The sequence below is a fragment of the Hemitrygon akajei genome, unplaced genomic scaffold, assembly GCF_048418815.1.
Source record: "Hemitrygon akajei unplaced genomic scaffold, sHemAka1.3 Scf000042, whole genome shotgun sequence".
Lineage (NCBI taxonomy): Eukaryota > Metazoa > Chordata > Chondrichthyes > Myliobatiformes > Dasyatidae > Hemitrygon > Hemitrygon akajei.
In genome coordinates, this window is record NW_027331928.1 from 2,545,293 (window position 1) to 2,559,972 (window position 14,680).

Sequence of the window (14,680 nt, forward strand, 5' to 3'; positions counted from 1 at the left end):
TCTGTGTTATAGAGTTGGAACTGAAACTGGATAAACTCGGAAACATTCGGGAAGCTGAGGGGTTGATAGGGAGCACATATAGAGAGGTAATTACACCCAATGTGTAGAATACAGGAAACAAGGTGACAGTCAGGAAGGTGAAAGGGTTTAAACAGCCAGAGCCGGCGCAGAGACTCCTGCGCCCACAATCACACGCGCGTGTCAGCATATATATAATCAGCTTGTAGTCCTCGGCACTTTAAAAGTCGCCGAAATCTACAAACTACAGAAACTGAGCTGTGTCTTCTGCCGAGCGAACGCTGGGAGACAGCACAATGTCCCGCCTCTCGGCCGCACTACACCGACCCACGTTGTGCAGCTCCTTAATTGTCTCCGCCATCGAGTAACTCTCTCAGTTTACACCTGAACCGGAGTGGCAGTAATATCCCAGCGGGAAGGTTTGCCACTAAAAACAGGGTCGTTGTGGTGTTTAAGGTAGAATTGCAGGGGGATGATAACCAGAATGTTGGAAAAGATAGTGGAGTCATTGTTGGGAGAGAAGTTGTAAAGACGTCAGACAAAGTCAGCGAGCAAAACGTTGAGCACGTTGCGTCCCATCTTCTGAGCTGCGTCCATTTTAAAGCAGTAAGTACTGTACGAAAGGCAGATCAGCTCAGGATAGGGGACAACGACTGGAAAGATGATAGTTTAGCCATTAGTAAGACTCGGTCGTAGGCGGGGCAGGTCTGTTGGCTCAACCTTCCAGTGTACCGTTGTTTTAGCCGTGCTACTGCATATACAATGTAGGCTGAGTCGAGGCTTTAAAGCTGGCGCTGAGGAATTAGAAAGGTATGAACTCGTCAATGTGGCACCATTCTCGAACACCGAACAGTCTGGGGATTTAGAGGAACAAACATGTGGAGAGTTCGGAGTGTGTTGTAAGTGACATCAGGTTGTGACATCGGGTGAGTTTAACATTCCTGGTATTGACTGTGAGCTTCATATTGTGAAAGTTTTTATTATCGGTTCTGTGGCTCAACAGGAGGCGTGCGAAATGTGGCGACCTGAATCGATAGGGTTGTCTTTGCTAGGGGAACGGAAAAACGGTACTGTTGTAGAGATCGACATTCCTCGATGGAATGCGGTCGTTATCATCACCAATGTATAGGTGGGAATAAGGAGCCGGTTCTTCAAACTGATGTAGATGGAGGTGTGACCAAAATTGGAAAGAACATTCAGTTTAAAATGCGATGAAAGAGTTCGGGTTGGAACGAGATTGTCACTGGACTATTTCCCTCGGAAGGTGCGAACTCAACAGAGGAGACGGTTCCATATCATTGCAATTCAATGCAATTTAAGTTTAGTTGCTATTCTATCAAACATGTATGCCCATGAATACAGACAGGACCAAGCTGCTGAACACAATACCAGCTGTGACACAAGGCACAAAGCACACATACCATGCATAAAATAAAAAGATAGCAAGCATATGTGGGATATCAGTAAAATAACTTAAATGCATTATGTACATGCGCGCACACGGACGCGCGCGCCAACAAGATCTGCAACAACTGAACTTGTTTTCTGCCGAGAAAACGCTGGGGGGCAGCACCGAGTCCTGACTGTCGGCCTCGCCACACCGCCCCACGTTGTACAGCTCCTTCATTTTCTCCGCCATCGAGAAACTCTCTCAGTTTACACCTGAACAGGAGTGGAACTAATATCCCAGCGGGAGGGTTTGCCAGTAAACAGAGGTCGGTGTGGTGCTTAGACTAGAATTGCAGGGGGATGAAAACACGAATGCCTTAACAGTCAGTGGAGTCACTGTTTGGACAGATGTTGTAAAGACCTCAGACAAATTCAGGAAGCAAATGATTGAGCCTGCTGGGACTCATGTTCTGAGCTCCATACATTTCAGTGCAGTAAGTATTGAGGTTTATGTTACAACGAGACGCAAATCGACCAGACAGCGTGTATTTTACCCCCGGGGTGGAAATGTCTTACAACAGCGTTCCCGCATTCAGGTGAGAGTAGATATGTTCCCGGGAGGTGAGTGTGGCAAGTGTTGTTCTTTTCTCACAGAGATCGGTGTGTGATGGGATCGCGCTGCCAGCGCTGGTGGTGGACTGAAATCCATAGAGGCGTTTGAGTGGGTCTTTAACAGGCACGTGGGTGTCCAGGGATTGGAGGGAGACGGTCATTGTGTCGGCAGAAAGATTTAGTTTATTTGGTATATCACAAATATTTCGGCCGAAGCGTCTGTTCTGCTCTGTGATTTACGTTCTCTGCTCGGTAGAAAGGGAAGAGAGCGATTTCTATTCACCGGGTGGGAAGAGTGGCGGGGGGTGGTGGTGATGGGTGGAACAAGGAATTTGACGATATATCGACAGAGGGAAGGACCAATTCACGGACGGCATAGGCTATGATAAAGAACACACCGAAGACACATTCAAAGGGACACTGAAAAACCCGTTACAGTGTTTCACCCACACAACCCTCGTCGTGACACGAACACGCCCCTCATTGTGTCACGGACTCACTGACAGATCCTGCACTGCAACACGAAAACCTCATCGCCGTGTGAATAACACTCTCCCTCTAAAAAATCATCCACGACTCCGTCACACACCCCTCACCTATACACTCCTCATCGCCGTGTGCATAACACTCTCCCTCTAATAAAAATCCACGACTCCGTCACACACCCCCTCACCTATACACTCCTCATCGCCGTGTGAATAACACTCTCCCTCTAAAAAACATCCACGGCTCCGTCACACACCCCCTCACATACTACACTCCTCGTCCTATCACTCCCCCCTCCACTACACCACTCGCGTCTTCATCACCCCTCTCTCCCTAACAATCTACCCTGTCTCTGTGACACCATCCCTCCCCTGCGCACTTACCCGTCTTCGTTATCCCCTACCTTCACTACGCCCCTCCCCGTCTCCCTGACTCGCTGCATCGCTTGACCCCACCCAGTGTTCGTCAGCCAATCCTTCTCCTACACTGCCCCCTGTCTCTGTCACACCTTACCGACACTACACTCATCCCGTTATTATAAGCCCTCCCTCCCTTACAGGCAACCCCCATCACCGTCACTCATTCCCTCCCCGACACACTTCCATTCTCCTTAATCCCCTACCTGACTTGCGCCCCTCCCTGTCCCCGTTATCTGCTTAACCCCCTAACATTATCCCCACCTCCGTCGCTACCCCATTCGCCTCCCTTATAAGGAAATTATAACGTGTGGAGTTACACCTCCCCCTTCCACCGGATATCTATCACCAGGTTCTGAACATCTCCACAACTCAGCATGCACAGGCCGGTCGTGTGTTTCCAGACCTGCATCAGAGACTGCAGTCTAGCCACCGTTTCCGTGGCCTCCCCTCACTTCCTCTCCCTCTTCCCTCAGCACTCCATCCGGTCACAGACACACACACACACCACACACACACACACACACACACACACACACACACACACACACACACACACACACACACACACACACACACACACACACACACACACACACACACACACACACACACACAATTCCAGACTACTGGAACTCCGTCGTGCTGGGTATTGATGAGTGGGGAGACCGTGGAGAGGGAGGGAGCTAAACATTTCTTTTTCTGACTCCAGTACAGTGTGCTGCTACGCTGCGGGAGGTGCTTCACATATCTGACCCCGGGAGTGTGATGGGATAATACTTCGGGAGCTTTACGATTGTCTGACCCCGGGAGTGTGTGATGGGACGGTGTGGAGGGAGATTCACTCTGTGTCTGATCCCAGGAGTGTGTGATTGGTCGATGTGGAGGGGTCTTCAATTTGTGTCTGACTCCGGGAGAGTGTGATGGGACGGTGTGGAGGCAGATTCACTCTGGGTTTGACCCCGGGAGTGTGGAATGGGACGGTATGGAGGGAGATTCACTCTGTGTCTGTCTTTGGGAGTGTGGGATGGGAAGGTGCGGAGGGAGATTCACTCTGTGTCTGACACCGGGAGTGTGTGATGGGACGGTGTGGAGGGAGATTCACTCTGTGTCTGACCGCGGAAGTGTGGGATGGGACGGTGTGGAGGGAGATTCACTCTGTGTTTGTCTTTGGGAGTGTGGGGTGGGACGGAGCGGAGGGAGATTCCCTCTGTTTCTGACCCCGGGAGTGTGTGATGGGACGGTGTGGAGTGAGATTCACTCTGTGTCTGACCCCGGAAGTGTGTGTGATGGGACGGTTTGGAGGGAGATTCACTCTGTGTCTGACACCGGGAGTGTGTGATGGGACGGTGTGGAGGGAGCTTCACTCTGTGTCTGACCCTGGGAGTTTGTGATGGGACTGTGTAGAGGGAGATTCACTCTGTGTCTGACCCCGGGAGTGTGGGATGGGACGGTGTGGAGGGAGGATCACTCTGTGTCTGACCCCGGGAGTGTGGGATGGGACGGTGTGGAGGGAGGATCACTCTGTGTCTGACCCCGGGAGTGTGTGATGGCTCGTTGCGTGGGTAGTGTCACTCAGGGTATGACTGGAGGAATGTGTGATTGGATAGTATGGAAGGAGTCCCGTTCTGTCTCTGACTGCTAGACACGTGTCAGTGGATTTCGGCGTTTAAGCTAACTCCAATGAGAGACAGGGAGAAAAAAAAATGGTAACACACGTTCTGCTCCAACGGCTGCAATCTGAATCCCCTTTCTGTGGCCTCGACTCTCCTCCCATCCTTCCTCTTCCCTCAGCACACCATTCCGTCTCTATAGTTCTTAAGTGGGTGAGTGAGCAGGCGGAGGTACTAATAACATCGGTATGAACAGGGCGGTGGTCCTGCAATTCAGTTAAAGTACTGGAACACCCCCCGTCCCAGTGAGGCCGCACATGGGGATATCATATTGTTTAGCACGCTTGTCAGTTGCTGTAGGTGTGAGGGCTTAACATTTGGAATTGTGAGGGTGGGGTAATGGGTGTGTGGGAGGGAAAGGGAATGGTTTGAACTCCCAGGGTTGGACACAACGCTCATACACGCTCTATTTGTGTGTGTGTGTGTGTGTGTGTGTGTGTGTGTACATATATGTCGGTATGCACGGCTTTAAAACTGACGACAACACAGACTGAGGCCCTGCGTCCTCTGAACGCCTCTTAAACCTGCAGTGGACCTCAACGTAGCTTGTCTTCTGCCAAGTGAACACTGGGTGGCAGCACAGACTCCTCCTCGGATGCCGCCCCACACCGCCCCCACGGTAGATCAGTGAATTGACAAAGACAAGGAACGATCTTTCCACAGACGACACGGGCAGTGAACCGATCAGAGTCAAGCACATGGCTAATCTGTGTTTTAACAGCGACCCTCATTATCACGGGTATCTGCTGGAGGATTCATGGTGACTTTAATACAGGTCGCAACAACAAACCTCAGAGAATAAATATGGCCACTGTAACAGGGTCACATTCCCAACATTTCCCAGAAACACACTCACCGTGATACCAACACCCAGCAACGTGATACCCTCACTGCGGCACTGACTAGCGTTATCAGACATGACCTCCACCAACGCATCCCTCAACATGATACCGACAATTCCCGCAAACTGAATCGCACATGCACCCTACAGTAACAACGATTCACTGTAACACCGACACGCCCCTCACTGTGACGTGGTGACATCTATCACTCTGACACAGACACGACGGCACATTGAATCCGCCATCCCTGTTGATTGCACCTCCACCCACCCTACCGGAACAACGACATATCACTCGCCGTCACAAAGATATATCCTTCACACCGACAAGCCCCTCAGAGCTTCACCCACTAACTCCTCACCGTAACAACGGCACTCTCCTTACTGTGACACCGACACAACCACCGTGACCACAGCAGGTCCTTCGCCGTGACAGAGTCACACCCCTCACCCTGACAACATCATTTTCCCACTGTAACATTAATACACCGCACACTATGATACAGACACTCCTCACACTGTAAAACGGAAGAAACAGCGCACTGTGAACCAGACATATCTCTCACCGTTACATAGACATACACCGCGATGTTATCCAGCTCACCTCTCACGTGGACCCAGAACACCTATCACAGTGACAGCTACACGTCCCTCACTGAAACACCGACGTGAAACTCATTGTGACACGGAATCAACCATCACCGTGATACTCATGCACCCCACTCAGTGACATCATCTAAAACGTCGCTGGGACACTGTTATACCCCTCAGCGTGACACAGACGCGTACCTAAAGGTGGCGCCGACGCCATTCTCTGTTACACTCTTCACCGTGACACTGACGTACTAACCTGTGACGCGATCAGTAGCGTGACGGTGGCACACTGTAAACTCTCAACATCCTGCACCATCTCTCTCACTATCACATATTCGTCAGTCTAAGATTACCCCCACCGAAACGACCAGCTCCTTTGGGAAAAGAGTCACGTGAGATGAACAGGACGCAGCACCAATTTCAACTGCAGGTAGACCAGTTAAACTCAACCCTTTAATAGAAAAATTCCCACCTAGATCTCCCGAGCAAGCACGTCTCAAGAATCTTTCTGCGCTCAACACTGAACTATCTGTTCTTAAAGGAATGCACAGCGATCTCCGTCACCAGTTCATGGAGATCGAAACGTCAACAACATTTTGCAGTGGGAGGGAGACCAGCCAGATGACCAATGACAAAGCTAGAAAACGGGAAGAGGCCGTGACAACAGACTACAGGGAGTTAGGAAGGAAGTTGACAAGCAGGACCGCAAGGGTAGTGATCTCGGGATTACTGCCGGTGGCACGTGACAGTGAGTGTAGGGATAGAGTGAAGTGGAAGACAAATGCGTGGCTAAGGGATTGGAGCAGGGAACAGAGATTCTGATTTAGAAACATAGACAACAAACAGCACAATACAGGCACTTCGGCCCACAACGTTGTGTCGAACATGTCCCTATCTTAGAAATAATTAGACTTACCTATAGCCCTCTATTTTACTAAGTTCCATGTACCTATCTAAAAGTTCCTTAAAGGCCGCTATCTTGTCCGCCTCTACAACCGTTGTCGGCAGCTCATTCCACGCACTCACCACTCTCTGCTTAAAAAAACTGAACTGCTCCCCATCACCTTAAATATGTGTCCTCTTGTGACAACCATTTCAGTCCTGGGAAACAGCCTCTGACTATCCACACGATCAATGCCTCTCATCATCTTATACACCTCTATCAGGTCACCTCACAAACTCCGTCGCTCCAAGGAGCAAAGTTCGAGTTCACTCAACCTGTTTTCATAAGGCATGCTCCCCAATCCAGGCAACATCCTTGTAAATCTCCTCTGCACTCTTTCGATGGATTCCACGTCTTTCCTATAATGAGGAGAAAGAGCTGGACACAGTACACCAAGTGGCGTCTGATCAGGGTCCTATACAGCTGCAACATTACCTCTCGGCTCCTAAATTCAAATCCACGATTGATGAGGACTAATACACCGTATGACTTCTTAACCATGGAGCCAACCTCCGCAGCTGTGTTGAGCGTCCTATGGACACGGACACCAAGATCTCTCTGATCCTCCACACTGCCAAGATTCTTACCACTAATACTATATTCTACCATCAAATTTCTCCTACCAAAATGAACCACTTTACAACCATCTGAGTGGAACATCATCTGCCACTTCTCAGCACAGCTCTGCATCCCATCAATGTCCCGCTGTAAACTCTGACAGACCTCTACACTATCCACAACACCTCCAACCTCTGCGTCACTAGCAAACTTACTAACCCATCCCGCCACTTCCTCGTCCAGGTCATTGATAAAAGTCACGAAGTGTAAGGATCCCAGAGCAGATCCCTGAGGCACTCCACTGGTCACCGACCTCCATGCAGAATGTGACTTCGTCTACAAGCACTCTTTGCCTTCTGTGGGCAAGTCAGTTCTGGATCCGCAAAGCAATTTCCCTTTGGATCCCATGCTTCCTTACCCTCTCAATAAGCCTAGCATGGGGTACCTTGTCACATGATTTACTGAAATCCATATACACTATATCTACTAATCTTCCTTCATCAATGTGTTTAGTCCATTCTCAAAAAATTCAATCAGGCTCGGAAGGCAGGACCTGCCCTTGACAAAGCCATACGGACTATTGTTTATCATGTTATACCTTTCCAGATATTCATAAATCCTGCCTCTCAGGATCTTCTCCATCACCAAGCACTGAAGTAAGACTCACTGATCTATAATTTCCTGGGCTCTCTCAACTCCCTTTCTTGAATAAAGGAATACTATGCACCATCCGAAACTTCTCCCTTCCCCACTGGTGATGCAAAGATTATCGATAAAGGCTCCGCAATCTCCTCCCTCGCCTCCCATAGTAGCCTGGGGTTCATCTCATCCGGTCCCAGCGACTTATCCAACTTGAGTACCTCTGCTGTCTACCCCGCTTCCATACACACTTTCCAACCGTCACACTTGATAGGTCCTATTCTTTAACGTCTTATCTTTCTCTTCACATACTTATAGAATGCCTTGGGATTTTCTTTAATTCTGCCCGCCAAAGTTCTTTTCAGGGCCCCTTCTGGATCTCCCAATTTCCTCCTTAATCTCCTTCCTGTTAGCCGTATAATTTTCTAGATCTCTAACATTACATAGATCTCTGAGGTTTTTGTAATATTTTCGGTTCTTTTTGACTAGGTATATTACAGCATTTATACGCCACGGTTCCTGCACGTCACCATAACTTCCCTGTCTCATTGGAAGGTACGTGTGCAGAACCCCACACAAATAATCCATAAATATTTGCCACATTTCTTCCGTACTTTTCCCTGAGAGCATCTGTTCCCAATTTAAGCTTCTAATTTCCTGCCCGATAGCCTCATTATTCCCCTTACCCCAATTAAACGCTTGTCTAACTTGTCTGTTCCTACCTCTCTCCAATGCTATTGTAAATGAGATAGAATTATGATCACTATCTCTAAAATGCTCTCCCACTGAGAGATATGACACCTGACCAAGTTCATTTCCCAATTCCAAATCAAGTACAGTTTCTCCTCTTGTAGGCTTATCCACATATTGTGTTAATAAACCTTTTTGAACACGCCTAACAAAATCCACCCCATTTAAATACCCCTGCTCTAGGGGGATGCCAATCGATATTTGGGAATTTAAAATCTCCCATCATGACGACTCTGTTATTATTACACTTTTCCAAGATATATTTCCCCATCTGCTCCACGATATCCCTTTTACCTTTGGACGGCCTTTCAGGAAAACCCAGAAAAGTTATTGACCCCTTCCTGTTCCTAACCTCCACCCACATAGTCTCCGTAGGCAATCTCTCCGTGGCGTCCATTTTTTTTCTGCAGCCGTGACTCTATCGCTGATCAACAGTGTCACGCCCACATCTCTTTCGCCTCCCTCCCTGTCCTTTCTGAACCATCTAACTCCCGGCACTTGAAGCAACCGTTCCTGACCCTGAGCCATCCAAGTCTCTGTATGGCCACCACATCGTAGCTCCAAATAATGATCTACGCTCTAAGCTCACCTGCTTTGTTCACAATACCACTTGCGTTAAAGTAGACAAATCTCAAAACGTCTGTCTGAGTGCGTGCCTCTCTAACAGCTGCTTATCCTCCCTCACACACTCTCTGCGAGCTTCCTCTGTTTTTGAGCCAAGCGCCTCTACTTCAGTCTCTTCAGTTCTGTTCCCAACACACCATCCCACCCCCACAATTGTAGTATAAACTCTCCCCAGTAGACTGAGCAAACCTCCCGCCAGGACAATGGCGCCCCTGGGATTTGAATGCAACCCGTCCATCTTTTGCAGATCACACCAGCCCCAAAAGAGGTCCCAGTGATCCAGGCTACTGTGGGAGGCGAGCGAGCATATTGCCGAGCCTCTGGCGATGATCTTTGCATCATCGGTGGGGACGAGAGAAGTTCCGGATGGTTGCAAATGTTGCTCTTTTATTCAGGAAAGGGTGTAGAGATAGCCCAGGAAATTATAGACAAGTGAGTCTTACCTCAGAGGTTGGTAAGTTGAAGGAGAAGATCCTGAGTGGCTGAATTTATGAACATTTGGAGAGGTATAATATGATGAGGAGTAGTCAGCATGGCTTTGTCAAGGGCAGGTCATGCCCTAGGAGCCTGACTGATTTCTTTTTCAGTGTGTGACTAAACACATTGATGAAGGAAGAGCAGTGGATGTCGTGTATATGGATTTCAGCAAGGCATTTGATAAGGTACCCCATGCAAGGCTTATTGAGAATGTAAGGAGGCATGGGATCCAAGAGGATATTGCTTTCTGGATACAGAACTAGTTTGCCCACAGAAGGCAAAGAATGTTTGGCAAAGGGGCATATTCTGCATGGAGGTCCGTCACCAGTGGGGTGCCTCAGTGATCTGTTCTGGGACCCTTACTCTTGGTGATTTTGTTTATAAATAACTTGAATGAGGAAGTGGAGGGATAGGTTAGTAAGTTTGCTGATCACGCAGAGGTTGGAGATGCTGTAGATGTTGTGGAGGGCTTTCCGAGGTTACAGCGGACCATTGATAGGATGCAAAACAGGGCTGAAAAGTGGCAGATGGAGTTCAACCCAGATAACTGTGAAGTAGTTCATTTCGGTAGGTCAAATATGATGGCAGAATATAGTATTAATGTTAAGACTCTTGGCAGTGTGGAGCATCAGAGGGATGTTGGTGTCCGATTCCACAGGATGCTCAAAGCAACTGCGCAGGTTGACTCTGCGGTTAGGATGTCATACGGTTTATTAGCCTTTATGAATCGGGAAATGACTTTATGAGCCGAGACGTGATGTCGCAGCTATCTCGGACCCCGGTCAGACCCCACTTGGAGTACTGTGGTCAGTTCTGGTCGCCACACTACAGGAAGGATGTGGGAGCCAATTAAAGGGTAGAGAAGTGAATTACAAGGATGTTGCCTGGATTGGGAAGCAAGCCTTGTGAGAATAGGTTGAGTGAACACGGCCCTTTCTCGTTGGAGTAACGGGGGATGAGAGGTGACCTGATAGAGGAGTAGAAGATGATGCGAGGCATTGATCTTGTGGATAGTCAGAACCTTTTTCCCAGGGTTGAAATGGTTGCCACAAGACGACACAGGTTTATGGTGCTGGGTAATAGGTACAGAGGAGATGTCAGGGGTAAATGTTTATACGCAGAGAGTTTTGAGTCCGTGGAATGGGCTGCCGGCAACGGTGGTCGGGGCGATACGATAGGGTCTATTAATAGTCTTAGATAGTTGCATCCGGCAGAGTAAAATAGAGGGCTATAGGTAAGCCCAGTAATTTCAAAAGTAGGGATATGTTCGGCACAACATTGTGGGGGAGTTGTCTGTATAGTGCTGTATGTTTTCTATGTATCTAAATCAGATCTGTCAAATAAACCAAGGCTCAAATGTGTGAATTTTTGACCAGCAGAAGAGGTGAGACGACATCACCTTTTATTTAAACAGCTCCGCGTCGCAGGACAAGCACAGAGATGGTAACCACCACTCTTTGATTCACATCAGGAGTGTGTGAATAGAAGGTACGGAGGGAGAGTCACTCTGTGTTTGACCAGGGGAGTCAGTGATGGGGCTGCGTAGAGTAGGTCGAGGTTTCACTCCCTCTGTGACCACTGGAGTCCGATACGGGGCAGTACAGATTCAATCTATGTCTCACTCTGGGAATGTCTGATGGGACGAAATGGATAGTGCGTCACTATGTGTCTGACTGCCGGAGAATGTGATGGGAGAGTTCCCAGAGACAATCACGCTCTGTCAGACCTATGAAGTGTGTTTCTATATCGTTTGAGGACAAGAAATGAGTGATGTGACGGTGAAGAGGGAGTTTCACTTTGTTTCTGACCACGATAGTCTGTAATGGGACGCTGTGGAGGGAGATTCACTCTGTGTCTGACCCCGGCAGTGTGTGATGGGAAGGTGTGGAGGGAGATTCACTCCGTGTCTGATCGCGGGAGTGTGTGATGGGACGGTGCGGAGGGAGATTCAATCCAATTCTCACTACGGGAGAGTGTGATACGACAGTGTGCAGGGAGCTTTTCTCTGTATCTAATCCCGGGTGTGAGAGATTGGACGGTGGTGGGAAGGCTGTTGGAAATGTTTCTTAGAGATAGAATTTGCCAGAGGAAGGTGTTTTTACTCAGTGAGTTATTGAGTCAGTTACACTAGTGCGGTTGAAGAGACTACTAGACAGGTATATGGAGGAATTTCCGGTGGGTGTTTAAATGGAAGGCAGTGTTTCAGGGTCGCTAAAACATTGTGGGCGGAAGAGCCTGTAATGTACTGTACCTTTTTCTGTTTTAGGTTCAACACCGTCCCATCACACACTCCCGGGGTCAGAAACAGAGTGAATCTCCCTCCGCACCATCCAATCTCACATTCCCGGGGTCAGAAACAGAGTGAATCTCCCTCCGCACCGTCCCATCACACACTCCCGGGGTCAGACACAGAGTGAATCTCTCTCCACACCGTCCCATCACACACTCCCGGGTTCAGACACAGAGTGAATCTCCCTCCGCTCCGTCCCATCACACACTCCCGAGGTCAGACACAGAGAGAATCTCCCTCCACACCGTCCCATCACACACTCCCGGGGTCAGACACAGAGTGAATCTCCCTCCGCACCGTCCCATCACACACTCCCGGTGTCAGATACAGAGTGCATCTCCCTCCACACCGTCCCTTCACACACTCCCGGGGTCAGACACAGTGTGAATCTCCATCCAAACCGTCCCTTCTCATACTCCTGGGGTGAGACACAGATTGAAACTCCCTACACACCGTCCAATCACAAGGTCTCTCGGTCAGACAGAGGGTAAAGCTCCCTCCACAGCGTTGGTGTTATTTCTGCTCACTTACACCGGATATCGATCTCAGTTTCTCTACGTCTCTGCGAGTACAGGTCAGTCGTGTGGTTTCTCAACGCTTCCAGCCGGTGACTGCAAAGTCACCACCCCTCCACAGCCCGAGCTGCCCTCCCCCTCTCTCCTCTGTTCTACCTCTGGTCTCACACACGTATTATCACTGAGACAGACACACTGCTGTTGACGACATGGAACTGCAAAACTGGTGAGGGGTGCGGTGGAGAGAGGGAGAGAAAAGGGAGATTCGTTCTGTTTCTGAATCCGTTACTGTGTTATCGGACTGTGAGGCGGCAGATTAAATTTGTGTCTGACCCCGGGACTGTGTGATGAGACGGTGTGGAGGCAGATTCACTCTGTGTCTGATCCCGGGTGTGTGTGATGGGACGGTGTGGAGGGAATTTCACTCGGAGTCTGCCCCGGGACAGTGTGATGGGACTGTGTGGAGGGAGTTTTACTATGTGCTTAACCCCTGGTGTGTGAGATGGGACGGTGTGGAAGCAAATTTATTCTGTGTCTAAAGCTGTTTCTACGAGCTGGGACTGTGTTTTGGGATGTTGACTCTGTGACTGATCCTGGGAATGTGTTATGGAAAAAGTGTTTTGGGAACTGCTCTTTATGTCTGGTTTATTTGACGGATGCACTGTGCCTCTAACCCGGCGAGTCTGTGAAAACGGACAGTAGGTGTGATCTTCACTTTGCAACCGAAACCGTAAATATGTGATGGGCTGGTGGGAACGATTCCCTTTTCTCCGTCTGGCTACCGGCGGATGTAATGGACGCTGATCAGAGAGATTCATTTTTCATTGGTCCTATTTTCCAGAGCAGACTATGGGCCGAAGCAGCATTGTACTAACTCAGCTTCAAGCGTCTTGAAATAAGTTCAAAAGAGGAAGAGGTATGTGTGAGCCACAACAGACTTTAGCTCCCTTCACGCCATCCCATCACACACTCCCGGGGTCAGACACAAGAGTGAATCTCCCTCCACACCGTCCCATCAGACACTCCCGGGGTCAGACACAGAGTGAATCTCCCTCCACACCGTCCCATCACACACTCCCGTTGTCAGACACAGAGTGAATCTTCGTCCTCATCGTCCAATCACACACACCCGGGTTCAGACACAAAGTGAATTCCCCTCCACCCTGTCCCATCATACACTCCCGGGGTCAGACACAGAGTGAATCTCCCTCCACACCGTCCCATCACACACTCCCGGGGTCAGACACAGAGTGAATCTCCCTCCGCACCGTCCTAATACACACTCCCGATGTCAGACACAGAGTGAATCTCCCTGCACACAGTCCCATCACACAGCTACGGGGTCAGACACAGAATGAATCTGCCTCCACACCGTCCAATCACACACTCCCGGGGTCAGACAGTGTGAATCTCCCTCCACACCGTTCCATCACACACTCCCGGGGTCAGACACATGGTCACTCTCATTGCACACCGTTGGTGCTATTTTTTCTCATTTCCACCGGATATCGATTTCTCGCTTGCCTGCTTCTCTAAGTCTCTGTGCATACAGGCCGTTCCTGTGTTTTCACACCATTTCCCCCCAGTGATTACAAACCCACCACCTGTCCACAGACTTCTCTCCCCTCCCCATCCCACCTCTGTCCTACCTCTGGTCTCACACATACTTATTATCTCTGAGACAGACACACTGTTATAGACTACAGGAATGCTGAGGTGCTGGTGATTGGTGAGAGGGAGAGAGGGAGTGCAGAGGGAGATTCGCTATCTTTCTGAATCCGTTACTGTGTTAGCGGACTGTGAGGCGGCAGATTCTCTCTGTGTCTGACCCCGGGAGTGTGTGATGGGACCGTGA